Genomic DNA, 19928 nt, shown 5'->3' with positions numbered 1-19928 from the left:
CCTATATTATAGAAGAAAAAATCACAAGCTGAATTTTGAGTCAAATCCACTATTAAATAAAACAAACATAAGGTAATATACACTTCAAATCACTAATAATGGAAAAAAAAAATACTAAATACCTCCTTTCAATCTTTCATAATTCATCGAAAATAAAACGAATAAAAAATAGATTTTTTTCTTTTTCTTATTCCCACTCGTGCATGTGATGAGAGAAAAGCCAAGGCAAAATTTCCTTTTAACTTTTATTTCTTCCTAATGGTTAACAACTTTCTCCTTGGTTTCCCTGAAAAAATACCATTTTTTTTCTCTTATCTCTTATTGGTGATCACTTTTCTCCCTTTTGGTTCCTGTTCTCTCTCTCTTTGCACACAACTTTCTTCCTTTATGTTTCCACTCTATCCTCTCTCTTTGCATGTCACTATATCTTTTGACTTGCTCTTTTCTACTTTAAGGCTCTCTCTTTTATAATTGAGAGAAACAATTTGGAACTATTTCTCCTTACAGAAGATTTTATAAGAATCACAGAAAAATTTTCTCTTCTAGTGCTCGAAGGTCCTCCAAAAATCTTGCAGGGCTATCTTTTTCCCTTACACTAGAAATCTTCCAAAGATCTGAGGCAGCATCCAGTGTCTCCACATCACATCTTTCAAACTCAACCTTCAACCAATTTCGGAACCCATCCATGAAGAAGAAGAGAGCATCATTGTCAAACAAATCGTCGATCTTGAACATTAAGGTAGTAAACTTTTTGATGTAATTAGAGATACTAGCATATTGTCTCAGGTAAATCAATTTATTACGTGTTTCTATGTTTGTTTTATGGGGCACAAAGAGCTTTCATAGTTTGGTCTTAAACTACTCCCATATATAATAATGCATAACCCCTTTTCTCTTTCGGCATGCTTACACCTCCACCAAAGTTGGGCTGCATCTCGAAGAAACATAGGGGCATTATTAATTTGTGAGTAGTCGTTGGTTACTCCCATAGCTCGGGAATATTGCTCCAAGTTAAAAAGGAAATTTTCCACAAGTGTGGCATTTGTGTTGCCATTGGACGTAGTTGGCTTTGGCATCTTGAGGGCATGGATACTCGTAGTAGTGGTACTAGTGGAGGGAGGACTAGTAACACGTTGATGGGAATCCCATTGCAGGCATAACTCGTCAATCTCCAACCTCAGCTCATTGAGCTCCCCTGTGACATCCCAAACGCTAATTAAGGTGTCAGATACATAAATAGATTACGAGTGCATGATAAAATTTTATACAGCAGAGCAAAGTAATACAAATCCCTTACAAATCTATGAGTTCCAATTGCACATATATATAACTAAGGACAGAAGTGGCTGTAAAATACATTATCAAAATACAAAAGAGAACCACTTCTATCATTATACTATTGGACTCATCAGAGTGCGGGGACGATCATGCACTCAAGTTTTGTAGATCTACATGATCCTCATAAACTTCAATGGGTAGGTCAATTGGCGATTCCTCATTCTCTTCCTCATCTTACGGGGGGGTGGGGGGACATGGAAAGGATGAGTTTCATATGCTCAGTAAGGAAAACATTGTTTAAATAATATTGTAAGGCTTTAAAGGTGAATTATTCTAACATAAACACTTACCATTTGGTTATATCGTATACCTATCTTACCTTATGAAAATAATTTATTTATTAGAGAAAACATCACATTAATATAATCAAGATAAAAACACAGTATACTAAATAATAGAGAAAGTAAAATAAATTAAGAAATGCTCAGATTTTCGTATAATGCTTCACGAAGTCGTTACGATTTCCATCTCTGAAGGTATATACAAATTTTCGACTACTCATGTAGAATGAACAGATCATATATAGATAATGATAATTTGCTCAGACATATTTTTGGCTTGCCAAACCATGATACAATCTATGACCATGGCTGTATCCACCATAGCGGTCTTATAAGATATTCTGTGGTCACGACAGTACTTAGCTAAAAGTGACCCCTAACAGATATTTGTGTCACCACTCTTATAAGAGAGTACGCCGTCATCCATAAGGAGCGGTCCTCTTTCGTCTTTCCAGACCAATTGGGGGAGGGAGAAACAGATACCTCAGATGAGGTTAGGGAAACAGATACCCCTCAGAGATAAAAAGCCTAACGAGATACTTGACGTGTTATGCATGTCAATACAGATACGCACTTCGAACCATTCATGCTTCATTCCACTTTTTGTTATTGTTCTTTTTAGTTTCTAGATGACCTTATCGGTTTCATATTATTTTAATTACATATAATTCAACAAGTTTCTATCATTCACATAACATGCTTGAAAACAAGAACAATTCAACTTATTAAGCTACAACACAAGACATACAATCAAGCAAAATCACAGAATTATCAATTTAATCTTTTCTTTTTGTCTAAAAATATCCCTTAAGATGTTTAAAGAAGTACTAAACTTCTTACCAAAATCTTGGTAATTTTTTCTACACCGTCCTTTTCTTCTTCTCATTCTCTCTTTAGATAACTTTTTTTTTTCTCTCTCTCTCTAATTTTTGAAAGGTGAAAGAATGAAAGTGTGGAAAAAAGGGAAAGAAAGGCCCCTATTTATAGAAAATGGGAGCCATTTGATTTGTACTAAGTGGCGAAATCCGGTGAAGAGAGAGAGAGAGAGAGAAAAGATGCTCGACACGAAAAATGGAGGAGAAAGACCTACTCTACCGGCAGCAGTGCCAAAAGCGACGACATAGTGCCCTAGGTGGGCGGTGGCACACTGCCCAAGGCAGCAGTGGCCTCACCCACCCAGTGCACTGCAGGGCTAGCATGAAGGCACATGGGCTACCCTACCACGTGCGCAAGCTTGCTGCGCCGATAGTGCGCGCACAGTGTGCGGTGCCTGTCCATGTGCGAAGTGATGCACAGATGGCCAGGCTGCGCGCGACAAGACGCATGCAGGATTGACCCCACACTGCGTGTGCACGTGCACGTGTACAACACACGGACACCCACACGGGCAGCCTTTTGCAAGATTTTCTCGTGGAATTTTTCTCCATGTTTTTTTGTTTTTCCCGAAAATTGTTTTATTCAAAATTTAAGGATTAAATAATTAAATAAAAATAAAATGAGATAAATAGGATTAAAATAGATTAAAGTAAACATAATTTACAAATTATGATAATAACTTGTGGAGTAAATTAAATGAGTTCAATATGGCCTAAAGACACGAATAAATCGGGTTTTTCAAATATAAATTAAGCACTGTGGTGAGCAGGGTGTTACATCCCCTTCAATAAATATCTAGAGATCATCAATTCTATGATCAAAGGAATTCACTTGTCCCCTATACACATTGCCAAATTCATGATCATGCCCTTGACAACATGTGTTATATCAAAATTTTCTTTGACTAGATTGTCCATAGTGTCGAGGAGTTCGCCCACAGTGGATTAAACATTCTTGACATTGCATTCCGAATGTGATACTTGAGGTTTAAGGGACTCACCTATAGCGGCAGGGGCTGAAGCTTTTGATTTTCTTCTTTTAGGTTGAGCATGTTGCTTGTGCCCACGAGTTTGATCTTGAAGTACCTCCTCTCTGATAGCTTCAAGTTCTTCTGTGGCCATGCTCGTAGATAGATTGAAATTGACGTAAATTCGAACACAAGAGGAGTCGCTTATCTAGAAGACCAAGAAGACAGAACCCGTAGGCAACAAGATTTTTCCTGCACCCGCATGATCAACTATGGAGAAGACAACTGCACACACGAGAATAGCATGGGCTGCCATCCTTGCATGCTCAGAGATAACAAGCAGTAGCAGCATGCATGCAGAAGACAAGTAGTCACACAACATCTCATTTGCATACGGGCAACAGTATTCTCGCATGTGCACAAAATCCTTCCCTAAGTAAGATTCCAACGAGTCTTTCACCTTGAGTAGAGGTTCTAATTGGCCAGTTGCCACAGTACCTGTAAGAAACAATCAAGAAAACATTAACCAGCATTAAAAAAAGAAATTGGGAGAAGCGGTAAAAAAGATTCAAGTCCCAGAGGGACCTACTACTCAAGCCCACGCCAAAGGCTTCTAAAAAGCCTTCAATTTTCTCGTCTAAACTTGGATCACTTAGGAAATCCAATCCGAATCCCAAAAATAGATCCAAGAAAATAAAAAAGCTCTCGGCCATATTTGGTTTTAGTTTGGGAAAAACATGGCTGACGTGATATCAAGAAGCATCCATATACTTCTAGAAGAAGAAGCCTGCAAAATCAAAGGTGCTACGAAAATGACACCCGCAGCCATGGAGTAACCCAAGTGGACGAAATGTCATAAGTTACAGGCCATGTCGTGAGTGCTCATCCACCTAACATGCCATGCACAACCTTCCATGGTAGCTCGCACAGTGTGCGCGTGTGGCCCAAAACCCAGAAGAGGCCGTGACCTAGGAAGAGAGGACATGATCGAAAGGAGGAGGAAAAGACCCAAGTTTGCCATGTTTGCCACTAAGCAGTGGCCTAAAAGGGACAAGTGCTTGGCCCCACGAAGCAATCCATGGTTGGCTCGAGTTCTAGTCCACTTAGAGGAGGCCATGAAGACCTGGTCTGGAGAAGCTTGAATAAGGTAAGATGGTTGCTAGATTCACTCCAAAGGGGCCGATCAATTTGGCCTCCAACAAGACTGATAAGAGTATTCATAGAGGGGTTCTGGTCGCATGGGTTTAAAAGGGTCTAAGGGGGGTTGGACATCAAGGGGTGAAGCCAAAGAAAGGAGTCCATGGGTTGCAAAACTGAGGGGGCTTTTACAAGCCCAACCTAGGAGGGTCCAAATGAATCAAGGAAGCTATAACATCTCAAAACCTCTATATTCAGACATTGTAATTTTTAAAATATTTTATTATTTATTTTACTAAGACGAACCATTTTGTGTTATTTAAAATTTTGATGTTTAAATATTTTGCAATTATATTTTTGATTTGATTTTATCTTATTTTATTTTTATTCATGTTATTTTATTTTTAAACTTTATATTTTAATTTACATGGAAATTTTTTTAAAAAATAAAGAAATAGAAAGAAAACAGAATTGTGGAAAAATCCCCATGAACCCGCGAACTTGTAGGGAAAAGGCCTATGAGCCCGGGGGAATAGCCGCGTGCCTGCACTCGCGTGTTCGTACCCGCATGTCAGCTGCACACGCGGGGCTGTCCCGTCATGGACATGACTGTGCGCCAGGCTCTTTGTCGGCAGGCTATCGCAACTTCTATGTGGTGTGGAAGCCAGTGCATAGACAAGCAGTCGCATCAGGTTACCTACGCATTGATAGGTTGTCCCATTAGCTTGCACCATGCTGCTCTACGAGTGCAGTCACTAAAGGTGACTGATTGATGGACAAATGTCCCATCCGTCAATTGACTTGACCAGGGGCATGCATTGCCGCCATGTGGTGGACATGTACGCCACCCACGGTGGTGGAATGGCCACTTGGCCATTTTGTGGCTGTTGATTGCTTATGCGGTCTGGCGGTCTCTAGTTGCCTAGTGTTTCTATATAAACCCATTTCGCCTTTATTTTTCTCACACTTTTCTATCTTATTTTCATTCTTCTAAAGCTTAAGAGAGTTAAGTGTGGAATAGGGAGATGAGGAGTTTAAAATTATTTTATCGTAATAATCATTAAGGATATATTTCCATCTTCTCCGTTAGGATCTCAAAAAGCTTCACAATTTTTGGTAAGGAATCTTTAGTATTTTTTGCACTCCTAAGTGAATTTATAGATAGATTAATAATGAAGGTTGATTTATTTACATGCATGAAAAGTGAACGGATGTTTGAAATTGAATGTTTTCCCTACGATTATGTGATTTAACATTTCAAACACATGATATAATCTTTAGAATTAAACAACATGATTGTACGAACTTGGCTCCTTACATTGTCTTTGGAGAATGTTAGGTAGGGTTACTTCCTTTGGATCTAGACTCAGAAAAATTACCCGATGGCAAAGTCCAAGTATAAAGGCCGCTGCAGGCTGAGATTTGTCATTGAATATTATTGGATTACATCATTGTTCAAATGTAAAATAATAAAACAAGTGAAAAGAACAGAAAAATTCATTGGATTGTTATCACTTGGGGTTTCTTTTTTATCCTTACCCCTATATCTGTATCTAAGTCTGGAAAGATGTTGATGAACCACTCCTTGTGAATAGTATGAGCATTGACTTTGACGAGAGTGGATTCGAATTCTAATATATAGGGGCCATAATGGAAAAGTTCAACCGTGGTCATTAGTCTATATGATCTGTAGGGCTCACAGTGGTAAGATACGACCATGGTAACCAATCAATAAGTTTGGATCAATATAGAGGAGATTAATGGAGAAGATGCACAATCATCAAAAGCATAAAAAAAAAATAATGTACTATGGAAGACAACTCACTGTGGTGAAAGATTGAGTGGAATCAGAATAATTCTATAGAGAAGCTTCACTAAAAGCCTTTATTCCTAAGGTTAAGAGGAGGAAAATGGTTATTGAAGAATTATGAGAAAGGCATATGAAACATGGGAAGTTCAAGTAGGGTTTTATGCTCAATTTTGTATACTTAGCTTTTTTAGTATAATATGTTAAACAACATAGTGGGTTTTGTATTGTTTAGTATAAGTCATATCTTGGGTTAATCTAAAATACAATAAATGAAATGAATTAACTATATGGTAATTGTGCATCCATCGAATAATTATTAAAATTCATAACCAAAATTTTATGTACTTGTAAGAGTTCTTATATTTTATTAGATGATACTTGTGGTGACTATATGTTCATCTAATTTATTGATGTGATAAATAAATCGTAATGATGAATAAAAAGTGTTTAGTCATTATGAATTAATTACATTGGTTAATTGTCCCATAAATAATTTAATACTAAGCCCATATGGGCCACATAAATAAACTAAAAAAATTCTATTAACACATAAATCTTACTAAAGAAAATTGTAATACCCAGGCCTGAAATTTACCTCGGGATTAATTTTTAAAAAAATTAAAATTAATATATAAGAATATAATTTTTAAATTTTATTTAATGTAAAAATTAGGTAAAAATAGGTGGAGGATGAAATTGAAAATAATTTTGGAAAAAAAGGATGAAAATTTGGGTTCGGGGATATTTTTTAAAGAAAAATAAGAAATTAGGGGTCAAAATATAATTTAAGAAAAATGTGTCACGTAGGACTGCCCAATCAGCAGCCCCGACGAACCGGAGCGCGCCACATGGCAAGGCACGTTGACTCGGTGTCTTACGAAAGGCCACGCTGGCAATCTGCGTGCCTGCAATCGGATGGTCTGAATTTATTCCTGCGTGCGTGGATAGTCCGGATCCATTCCCTGTTCAGGCGCGATCAGACAGTCGCGATTAAATACGATGAACGGCACATATTCGTTTCTTCTTTAAATACGATCATACGGTCCAGATTCATTTCCTCTTATCGTCTAAATCCTTCCATTTTCTTGGGTGGAGAAGATTGTTGAAATCAATGAAGAAGTGAATCTAGAAATTTAGTTAGATAACCAAAAAATTCTCATGAGAAATCCCTTATGGAAACACATTTTAAGTCCCTATGGATTTAAACAACTAATCAATAAGTTTGGATCAATGAAGAGGAGATTAATAGAGAAGATTAGCTATCATCAAAAGCATAGAGAAAAATGACATACTATGAAAGACAACTCACTATGGTGAAAGATTGAGCCGAATTGGAATAATTCCATCGAGAAGCTTCACTAAGAACATTTATGCCTAAGGTTGAGAGAAGGAAAATGGTTATTGAAGAGTTCTGAGAAAGGCACATGAAACTTGGTGAAATTCAAGTAGGGTTTTCTTCTCAATTTTGTATATTTAGCTTCTTTCTATAATTTGTTAAACCATTTGTTGGGTTTTATAGTTTTTGCCTCTTAATTTTTATATTACTTTTATATCTCCTCTTAATATGTTAAACCTAGGGAGGGATTTATGTGGTTAAATGGACATTTAAAATAAGTAGGATGGTAATTGTATGATATTCTGTATTTTGAGATTTTTTTGTTCAAATTTTAAATTTTTTCATATTTAATAAGTTAAACTTCATGGTAGTTTTATATTTTTGCTATAATTTCATTATGAGGTTTATATTTTCTTTATTACTAAGTTATTATTCATGTGTGGAGAAATATGTAAAATATTTTCATTATCTTCTCAAATTTGATATATATATATATATAAGGAAGTATATTAATAATTATATAATCTTCTTGCGTGGTATGTGTTATTCAAATTTTACTCATTTGTGGACAAATGTTTACACTATTTTCACTATCTCATTAAATTTTATATGCAAGAAAATGTGGTTGCTAATAACTATTTCTAAGAAGTTTCCTCTCATATTGTTCTAAGAGTAAGGATTATTTGGAAATGGGTAAATATTGTATAAAAGTATAGACAATATTATCCTAATTTTGAAGATATTTTTACCATATATTTTGATGAGGAGATTGTAAAGCATTCTAAACAATAAGTTACTACAATCTAGAAATTTATATAGAAAATTTATCTAAATTAAGTTATCTTAGATAATATAAAATGATAGTGCTCTGGTGACTCCAAATGAGGAAGCACTTAAAACTAAAAAATTTATATAGAAAATCCATCTAAATAAATTTAATGTTAGATAGTGCAAAATGATAATGCCTAAAATTTTTGACGTGAAAGTCATTTGTACTGAATTCAACACATTTTAAGAGAAGGAAAAACAACGGAATGTTATAACTACATACCATTTGAAGATGATGCAACCAAAATATGATTGGAAGACCCTTTGATAAAATTCTTAATTCTATGACTTACTTATTCTCTTTATCTAACTATTATGCACAAAAATTTTGAAACTTTAGTTGATGGAAGACTCATATAAAAGGGGAATTTATGTTCCTTTTATAGATGAGAGAAGAGGCTAAAACATATTCATGATAATTGAATGTGATATAACTATTTCTATTATTATATTTTAATTCTCATAAAATATAATAATTTTATAATTTATTTTAAGGTTATCCATTTCATTAAGGTACCTTTTCCTTTATAATGGTCATCTATTATTTTATGTGTCTTTTCAATTGATTTCAACCATTAGGAGTGGATGAGAAAAAAAATAAAACGTTAGTTTAGTGAGTCATCTACTTAATTACTAGAATTACTGGAATTAACATTCTCCTACCTGACCTACTAAACTGATTATGAAAACTACAATAATATATATTTTATATTAAAAATATATTTATTGATAAATAAATTTGATACGTGATCCTGATAAAATCAGCCAACAAGCCCAAATTACTATATCATAATACTGAAATAACATAGATTATAAATGTAGATCATAGCAGTTACATGACTCTAATATCACATTTTTTTCTATGCATCACACATCAATAACTTTTATTAATTAAGTCCATAATGCCAAAACATCCTCTATAATTTGTCTTGTCAAGAAATTTCTTGTTGATTAAATACTAAATTGTGCACCCATTATTAAAAAATAAGAAAGAACATAAACAAACTTTAACGCACAAAATGTCAATTATTCAACTACTGAAATATCCATCGTCATATTATATATTACTTAAAAGACCCAACCTTACAACATGTTTTGTATATATCTTTGGAGGTTGTCCTTTAGTCGATGGATCAACAATCATAAGTGTGCTACTAATATTTTTAATAGACACTTATTTTCTCTAACAACTAAGTACTTTAAGTCCATGTGTTTGAATCCACTAGAATATTTTCCATTCTTAAAGAAAAAAATAATTGGGGTATTATCATAAAATATTTTCAACAGCTTGGCAATAGAGTCAACGACACCAAGCCTATAACACCCTGCCCATCACTGTACTTAATTGATTTAGAAAATTCTATTTATTCGGGCCTTTGACCACGTTAAACTTAATTAATTTACTATGCTTAATATTGATCGTAACTCGTAAATTTGGTTGATTTTATTTATTTTGCTTTTATTTAATTTTATTTGATTTTATTTAATTTATTTAAATTTTTATTATTTATTTTGCGTCTAACTTATTCAAATTAATTATAGAAATAGAGAGAAATCAGAAAAATGGCAAAATGGGAAGAAAATCCTGGGGGGAAGAAGATTGCCCGCGCGGGTGTTGGGCATTGTACGCATGCGCCTGCGCGCACAACAGCCGCGAGATGTGCACACAACGCACATGTCCCATCCACACGCATGCATGCACGAGACGTGCGCACAACGCACACAGCACAGGGTCAGGACCTACATGCATCTTGTCGTGCGCAGGTGGGTCGTCCGCGCGTCACCTCACATGTGGATTGGCCCTATGCGCCTTGGGCCTGTGCACGGTGCCCAGTATGCCTAAGCCCTGCGCACGCGGCAAGAGGGCTGTGTGCCTGCAAGCTAGCCTGCAGTGGACCGGCCGGAGCACTACCACCTCGGGCAGTACCCTGTCGCTACCTTGGGCGGCGCATCGTTGCTGCCAGTGGAGGAGACTCTCCTTTTTTTTTCATGTTGAGTATCTTTTTCTCCTCTCACTTCATCGAATTTCACCACTTGTCGTGAATCTAATAGTTCAAAAGCTCTATAAATTTCCCTGCCTCTTCCATTTCTTCCCACATTTCCATTCTTCCATTTTTTAAGATTTAAAGAGAAAGAGAGAGAGATAGTAGTCTAGTGAAAGAAAGGAGAACGGTGAAGGAGAAAACATCAACGTTTTAATAAGGAATCTAGTATTTCTTTCAACGTCTTAAGGAGTATTTGTAGATAAACTAAATTAATATGATTGTGATTTTGCCTGTTTCATATGCCTTTGTGTTCAGATGAGTCAAATTATTCTTGTTTTCAAGCGTGCTATGTGAATTGAAGACACTTGATGAAATTACATGTAATAAATATAAAATGTAATTGTTATAATTGCCTGGTAAGAGAAAATAAGAGTAAAAAAGAAATTAAAAAGAGAAAAGTGGAATGAAGCCTATATGGTCCGAAGTGTATTTGTATTGACATGCATATTGCATCAAGTGTCTCGTTAAACATTTTATTTTTGAGGGGTATCTGTTCTCCTTGCCCTTTGGGGTATCTGTTTTCTTTTCCCCTATCTGGTATGGAAAGACGTAAGAGGACCACTCTAAGTGGATAACGGCGTACCCTCTAACGAGAGTTGTATCGCATTATCTGTAGGGGTCACTCGTGGCTAAGTAATATCGTGACTATAGATATCTTTTAGGGCCACTATGACTGGTACAACCGTGGTTGTAGATCGTAATATGGTTTGATCAGTCAGAAATGGGCTTGAGCAAATTGCCGTATCTGTATCTAATATGCTCATTCCACTTGGGTAGTCAGAAATCTGTATCTGCCCTCAGAGATGGAAGTCTTTGCAAAGTATGATACGAAAATTTGAGTATTTCATGATTTATTTAATTTTCTCTATTATCTGGCATGATATGTGTTTGGTTGTTTGTATTAATGTACTGTTTTCTTAAATAACAAATTGTTTTCAATATGAGATAGGTATCCGAGGAAGTTAAATGGTAAGCTCTTAAGTCAAAATAATTAACTTTTGAAACCTTATGATGTTAATTTAATACTGTTTCCCTTACTGAACATATGGAATTCATTTTTTCCATGCCACCCCAGATGAGGAAGAAAGTGAGGAACTGCAGGCTGACATACCCTTGGAAGTTTAAGTGCATGTCTGTTCCTGCACTCTGATGAGTCCAATAGCGTAATAAAAGGAGTGGCCTTTATGTTTTGATTTTGTAATTTTAGCCACTTCAGGCCTCAGTATATGTATGTATTAGAACTCATACATATTTGTAAAGGATTTGTAATAAATTTTGTTCTGCTGCATAAATTTTTATCATGCACTCGTTATTATGTATCTGTATCTGACACCCATTTGCTTTAATTAGCACTTGAAATGTCACAAAGCCCTAAGATGGAATTCTATAACCACAAAGCATGACTTGAGGCTTCAAAATATACTACAAACTTAGCCTCCATTGTGGATGAGGAAGTAATGGATTGCTTTACACTCTTCCATGAAATTGCCCCATTTACTAGCATAAAGAAAAAACTTGAAGTAGACTTTAAGCTATCACGGCTACCACCATAATCTGAGTCCGAGTATCTAATCATATGTAATTATTCTGATCTTTTATATGTGAGCATATAATCTTTTGTTCCTTGGAGATACCTCACAACCTTCTTTGGGTCCTTGTAGAAGGATTGTGTATCATTTCACATGGATTGTGTATTAAATACTAAAATTGTAGAAATTCTAATATTATCTAGAAATCGAAAATAAATTTATGAATGAAAAAAATTTAAAATAATTTAATTAGAGCAAAAAAATTAAATTAACAAAAACTATCAATAGGGTCACACCAGAGTAATTGATTTCACCCAAGTCTTGGGTATATTCACATTTTAATTTCATAATCGATTTAATCCAGTCTGTAATGGTCGAACTATCTTAATGTACTTCTGGTTTCCCTTTCAGTATTCCTTAGGTCCATCAATTAACAATTACTAATCTTTTATAGCAATTATTAATTTGATTCAATTAAATATGTGATAATTCGATTTCTCCATGTTAACTCGACTATTTTACTCTCGTTCAAGTCTTATTAACACTTAACAATATATGTCTACTTGATGTAATTTTATTCCCGTTACTCTGAAACCATCAATCACAAATAAAGATATAAGTTGGTCAATTCTCAGAATCTAATTAAGTTTAATACTACTCAATTGTAACCAGAAGAAAGCTAAAAATTAAACTCTAAATTTACCTTTAATTTAGGTTACATCAATTACTCTAGCAAAGAAAATTTAGTCAGACATGGTGGATTGAGCGGTAACGATTATAATTAAGAGAGATTTAATCATGTAATAATCAAGAATAAATTTATAAAAAATTTCAAACACTTGGGGTTTCATAAAAAATCTAGGAAAAATTCAATCCCAAAAATAAGCTAATTGAAAATTAAATAAATAAATTACTTGATTAATCCCCCTCTTTTTATCTTCTCTGCCTTTCATTAAGTCTTTGCTTCTTCACTTAGTTCGCTCTGCTGCTATTTTTTGCTTCTTGCAATTTAGCTCCGCAATCTATTCTGCTTCACCAGCAAGCTGCTGACTTTGGTAAATTACTGCAAGCTTCTGCGCCAAGCTCCCTCTGTCAGTTTTTGCATGTTTTTTTCTTTCTCCTTTTCTTTCACCCACTGGTTGCCTCCTCTTCTTTGTTCAGATCTAATTTCTTTTTATAGGTGAAAGGAAAAGAACAGCTTAGGTTTTTGCATGCCTCATTTTCCTTTTCAACATTCGTTCTTTCCTCTTTCGCTGCGTACATTTTCCTCTTTCAGTTGTTTCTTTTTTTTTTTTCTTCCTCTTTATAGGCACACATGCCTCTTTCCGCTTCACCCCTTTTTTCATGTGGTTGTTGGGATGGGGTGCTAGATTTAGGCTTGGACTCCTATGGCCTGAGCTCTTGGCTTCTTCTTCTTCTCTTCTTTCCTTTTCAGCATATTTTTCTCTTTTTTTCACCAATATAAGCTGCATTAAAATTTTACTAATTAATTGATTTTTAATTCAACATTTAGTAAGACACTGGTTAAACATAACTGCATATTGAATCTCTCTAAAATTCAGTTAATATATCCTTTTAAGACAAATCTAACAATCCTCGAGATCGATCTATGAAAATTTCTATTCTAATGACATAGGTTACCTCACCCATATCAACATCTGAAAGTTTATAGAGAGATACTTCTCGGTTTCATATAACAAACCAAGATCATTACTAGTTAGCAAAATATCATCCACATATAGTATCAAAAATATAAACTTGTTCCCACTAATATTTTAGATATGTGCACTGATCAATAGTGTTTTTCTTAAAACCAAGATTTATAATGATATAATTGAAATTTATATACTATTGTCAAGAAGCTTGTTTAAGACCATAAATGGATTTCTTTAAATTGTAAACTAGGTTTTCTTTTCATTTCTTTATGAACCCTTCAGGTTGTTTCATATAGATATCTTCAACCAAGCTCCCATTTAAGAAAGCAGTTTTCACATCCAATTAATGTAACTCTAAATTAAAAAATACTACAAGCGGCATAATGATTATAAGGGAGTTCCTTTTAGAAACTAGAGAGAATATATCTTTATAATCTATACCTTCTTTTTGAATAAACTTTGGCTACTAGTTTGGTGTTAAATCGTTCAATACTACCTTTAGCATCGTGTTTTGTCTTGTAGACTCATTTACAACGGACACTTTTACAATTATCAGGCAATTCGAAAAGGTCCTAGACAACATTATGGTATGTAGATTTTAACTCTTCTTTCATACATTGTATCCATTTAGTAGAATCATCACTTTCCATGGCTTGTAAAAATGCAATCGGATATGTTCTTATCCCAATATCAAAATTAGATTCTTATAGATATACCAATAATAACATCATATAGCATATTTTCTTTTCATTTGAGATATTTTTAAAGGTATTAATTGAGGTTGTTCTACAACATTTTCAATGGTGACATCTTGTTGTGGTAATGTACCATTTCTATTTTATAGCTCATTCTCTGTAACTTGCTGAGAAGGATGAGCAACAATTGGGTCTTGAGGTAAAAGGGGTGGTTAGATATCCACTCTTATTTCCTAAGGGTCTACTTTTCTTGGTTCGTCACTCCCACTAATTTTGTCACTATCTAGGAATATGGCATTACCAGTTTCAACTATTTGTGTAACACGGTTAGGACAATAAAATCTATGCCCTTTAGACATATCTAGATAACCAATAAAATATCTTGAGGGTTGAAGATTCTTACCTTTGCTGGACAACCCCATAGATGTAAATGTCTTAAACTTGGTTTTCTACTAGACCACAACTCGAAACGAGTTGCAGATATTGCCTTACTAGGAAATTTATTCAAGATATACATTGTGGTCTTTAAGGCTTCACTCCATAAAGAAATAGGTACAAAAGAGTAACAGATTGTAGAGCTTAATCACAGAAGTAGAAAACAGCAGCAGAGCAAAGTAAGTGAAGAAACAAAGACTTATTGAAAGGGAGAGAAGCTAAAAAGAGGGGGATTAATAAAGTAATTTATTTATTTAATTTTAAATCAGCTTATTTTTGGAATAAAAATTTTCATACATTTTTTATGAAACCCAAAGTACTTGAAATTTTTTATAAATTTATTCTTAATTATTACATGATTAAATCTCTCTTAATTATAATCGTTATTGCTCAATCTATCATGTCTGACTAAATTTTCTTTGCTAAAGTAATTGATGTAACCTAAATAAAAGGTAAATTTAGATGTTAATTTTTAGTTTTCTTTTGTTGCAATTTAGTAGTATTAAACTTAATTAGGTTGTGAGAACTGATCAACTATAACTTTATTTGTGATTAATGATTTCAGAGTAACGGGAGTAAAATTCTATCAATTAGGCATATATTGTTGAGTGTTAATTAGTCTTGAACGGGAGTAAAATAGTCGAGGTAATGTTAACAAATCAAATTATCACAGATTTAATTGAATCAAATTAATAATTTCTATAAGAAGTTAGTAATTTTTAATTGATAGACTTATAGACTACAGGAAGGAAAACTAGAAGTACATTAGGATAGTTCGACCAATTCAGATTGTCTTAAATCGATTGTAAAATTAAAATGTGAATATACCCAAGATTTAGGTTAAATCAATTACTCTGGTGCATCTCTATTGATAGTTTTTGTTAATTTAATTATTTTGTTATAATTAAATTATTTTAAAAAATTTTCATTCATAAATTGAATTTTGATTTCTAGATAGTATTAGAATTTTTACAATTTGGTATTTGATACACAATCCATGTTGGGTGATACTCTATTCATCACTTCATTACTTGAACAATTTCGTGCACTTACAAATTCTCCCATCATTCCAATATCGTCGCAGTCAAAAAGACAGAAATACAAAAAAAATATAAATATATAGAGCATGTCAATGAGATTATATCAAAATTTATCAATAATAAAAATATTTTAACTTCTCTCTAGCATTATTCCAAACGAATGACATACTAATTGTTGGATAAGATCATCTTGTTAATCAAAATAAAGCTGAACTTGAAAACAATTATATCAATTATTAGTAAGTGAAATTGATATTGTACCCAAGATCAACCAATATGATTAGGAACGCACACAATTTAATTCAAGGCATGAAAAGAATTTGATCCTATAAAAATTCTCCCTACTTAATCCTCTATCAAGAATGATAGGAACTAAGATCACCGGAAAGTGGAGAATTAAAAGAAGAATGGAAAAATACCACAAGGAATTACCTTGATAAGTAGATCCACTCCTTACTCAATAAGAAGGACGAAGATACATCTCTTGAATAAGATTCACAATATTATTGATTTTAATCTTGAATGCTTACAATAAAAATTTGATGGCCTATTTATAGGGTAAGCCATGTGAATAAAAAGGCAATAAAAATCTCCTAATTAAAATTACAATTACATAGGAATTAATTAAAAATAAAGTCTAAATTCATAATTATAAGTAATTACATAGGAAATTAATTAAAATTAAAGTTTAAATTCCTAATTATGATAGATATGGTTTTCCCCTTTTCTTTGCCGATTGTTTCATTTTCTTACCCATTTCCATCATGTGCTTGAAGCAAGTTGATAAGACCATTATGCCCTTAGATTAATTGGTTGTGTATCTTATTTCCTTGGGCTTCTTTAATAGATCCAAACCCATCTTCCTCATTAATCCAAGCTTGGATGAAGAGTTTGAAAGGTTGTTGTAATCCTTGTGTCTGGCTTCTTGTTATGGGCCCATTTGGCATGATGATGTCTATTCCATGTGGTCCAAGATGATCCATGCTCACATAAAAAGTGCATAAAAAAGAATAACCCTTGAACATTAGTTTGCTTTAGGTAATGTATGTGCTTTGTAGAGAATTAGGTTCTATATGCTCACATAAAATTCATTTTTGTATTCCAAGATCATTGCAGTCATTAATATTGATGCACTAAGGATGAATTTCTTTCTTGACGTTAAATCCAATCGAAGCAATAATTCATTCACAAATACGTCCAATATAGAAATTAAGTAAAAAAACTGAAATGTGAAAAACATATAAACATATAAATTATATTGATTAAATTACATTAAAATTCAAATTCACTAATAACTAAAGGAATTTAACTTATCTCTACTATTATTCTAAATAAATTACATACTAGTAATTGAATAAGATCATCTTGTCGACCACAATAAAAGTAATTTTTTTTTCATTTATTAGGAAACAATTAAATGAACTAGAAAATATTTTGAAGGGACTATTGAACATTAGTTTGCTTCGGTTAATGTGCGTACTATGTTACAGAATTTAGTCCTTATGCTCACGTAAATTTTCCTCTTTTGTATTCCTTGACCGCGTGCTCATAAGGTCATTAACAAATAAAGAATAAGTTTCTTCCTTGAGAAGTAAGCAAATTAAAGTTTGTAAATGATTGTTTAACTATGTACTAGTAATAAAGGTAAAGAATTCTTGATAGTATGAGAAATTTAGGTTTTGGATTATTTCATGATATTCCGTATAAAAAATTTAAGTTTTGGATTATGTCATGATATTCCTTACCTTATATTTCAATGAAAAACAAATTCTATCTAGAATTGTAAATTCATAAAAATTAAGCAAATCCACCTAATTTAACTTGGATAGCCTCAAGTGGCAACTCTAAACCTTATAAATACCTTGTCTTGTTTACAATTTTCAAATGCAATCCTAGTATACTTCATTATCTCCATCCTTTCATCATAATCTCAATCATCTTCTCAATTTGTTGAGGTTCTCTTTTATTATTTTTAATTTTAGCAATGGCAGATGAGGGGACATCAAGTAAAGGCAAAGGTCGTCAAAAGATCGAGTTAAAAAAGATGAAGAATGAGGCTAGTCTCTAAGTTACCTTCTCAAAATGTCAAAGTAGTGTTTTTAACAAAGCGAGTGAACTTTGCACTCTTTGTAGATCATATGTTATCCTTATTATTTTCTCCCCTGGCGATAGGATTTTTTTTGCTATGGTCATCCTAATATCGACACTGTGGTTTATCATTTTCTTAGTATTGATGTTCGTCCAATTAGAGACCCTAACAATGACAATGGTACTCAACAAACCATCAATAGGATCATTCAGGTGTTATCGACTTATTTGTTATCTTTTTTTTAATGTCTATTTATGATAATTTAAAAATTATCACAAGGTAATAGTACTAGAGTCTAGGATGTTATCTAATATATTTTAGCCTTTTGTTAAATACTTTCAAATCTCTAGCATAATTGTTTATCAAATACTGCGAATGCATGTATATGTGTACATGATAATAGACTCAAGACGAGGAAAATGTAGCAAGGAAGCAAGGTAAAGAGCTAAAATGAAGAAGAAATAACATGATGAAAGAGCTTTGGTATATGCATTCAAAGGACAAATTTAGCCTTGAAGAGCTTGAATATTTGGATGCTAGTATGAAGAACTTGTGGAATGATGTTGCTGAACTTTTAAAGAAGCTAAAGAAGGAACAAGGGAACTCGAGCTTTACCAAGGGTTTTCCAAGGGATGACGAGATGTTTTACTCAAATGCATCAATGAAGGCCTTGAGTCTCTCCCCATGCTTGTTATTTCTAGCATCCCAACTCATCAATCCAACAGTACTAATCCAACTCCTCCCATGACTAGCTTCAATAACCTATTTCTATCTAATACTTCCCTTTATCCAATCATGATTGTTTGCTCAAGTTCTAATCTAAGTAAGATCTCAAACTCTCCTTGTTATAATAATATAAACTTTGATTAGAACTGGAGCCAACAATCATGGTTGGATCAAGAGAAGTATTAGACAAAAATAGGTTACTGAAGCTAGTCATGGGAGGAGTTAGATTAGTACTGTTGGAGGCATATTGATGAGTTGGGTTGCTGGGAATAGTAGGCATGGGGAGAGTACTTCAAGCCTTCAATGATGCATCTGATTAAAACATCTCGTCATCCCTTAAAAAACCCTAGGTAAAGCTCAGTTTCCTTGTTCCTTCCTTAGCTTCTTTACACGTTCAACAACATCATTCCACAAGTTCTTCATACCAGCATCCAAATATTCAAGCTCTTTCACGTTGAATTTATCCGTCAAATGCATATACCGAAGCTCTTTCATAATGTTATTTCTTCTTCATTTTAGCTCTTTACCTCGCTTCCTTGCTACCTCTTCCTCATCTTGAGTCTGTTATCATGCACATATATACATGTATTTATAGTATTTGATAAACAATTATGCTAAAGCTTTGAAAGTCTTTAACAAAAAAATGAAAATATATTAGATAACATCATAGACTCAAGTACTATTGACTCGTGATAATTTTTAAATTATAATAAATAGACATTAAAAAAAGATAACGAAAAAGTTGATAACACATGAATGATCCTATTGATGGTTTATTGAGTATCATTGTTGTTGTCAGGGTCTCTAACTGGACGAGCATCAATACTACAAAAATGATCAACAACAATGTCGATATTAGGATGACCATAGCAAAAAGCCCTATCACCAGGGGAGAAAATAATAAGGATAACATCTAATCTACAAAGAGTGCAAAGTTAACTCATTTTTTTAAAAAGGCTACTTTGACCTTTTGAGAAGGAACTTAGAGACTGGCCTCATTCTCCATCTTTATTAACTCGATCTTTTGACGACCTTTGCTTTTACTCGACGTCCCCTCATCTACCATTGCTAAAACTAAAAATAATAAAAGAGAACCTCAACAAAGTGAGAAGATGATTGAGATTATGATGAAAGGATGGAG

The sequence above is a fragment of the Carica papaya genome, chromosome 4, assembly GCF_054855325.1.
Source record: "Carica papaya isolate Zhongbai chromosome 4, ASM5485532v1, whole genome shotgun sequence".
NCBI lineage: Eukaryota > Viridiplantae > Streptophyta > Magnoliopsida > Brassicales > Caricaceae > Carica > Carica papaya.
Note: the sequence above shows the minus strand (reverse complement) of the source record.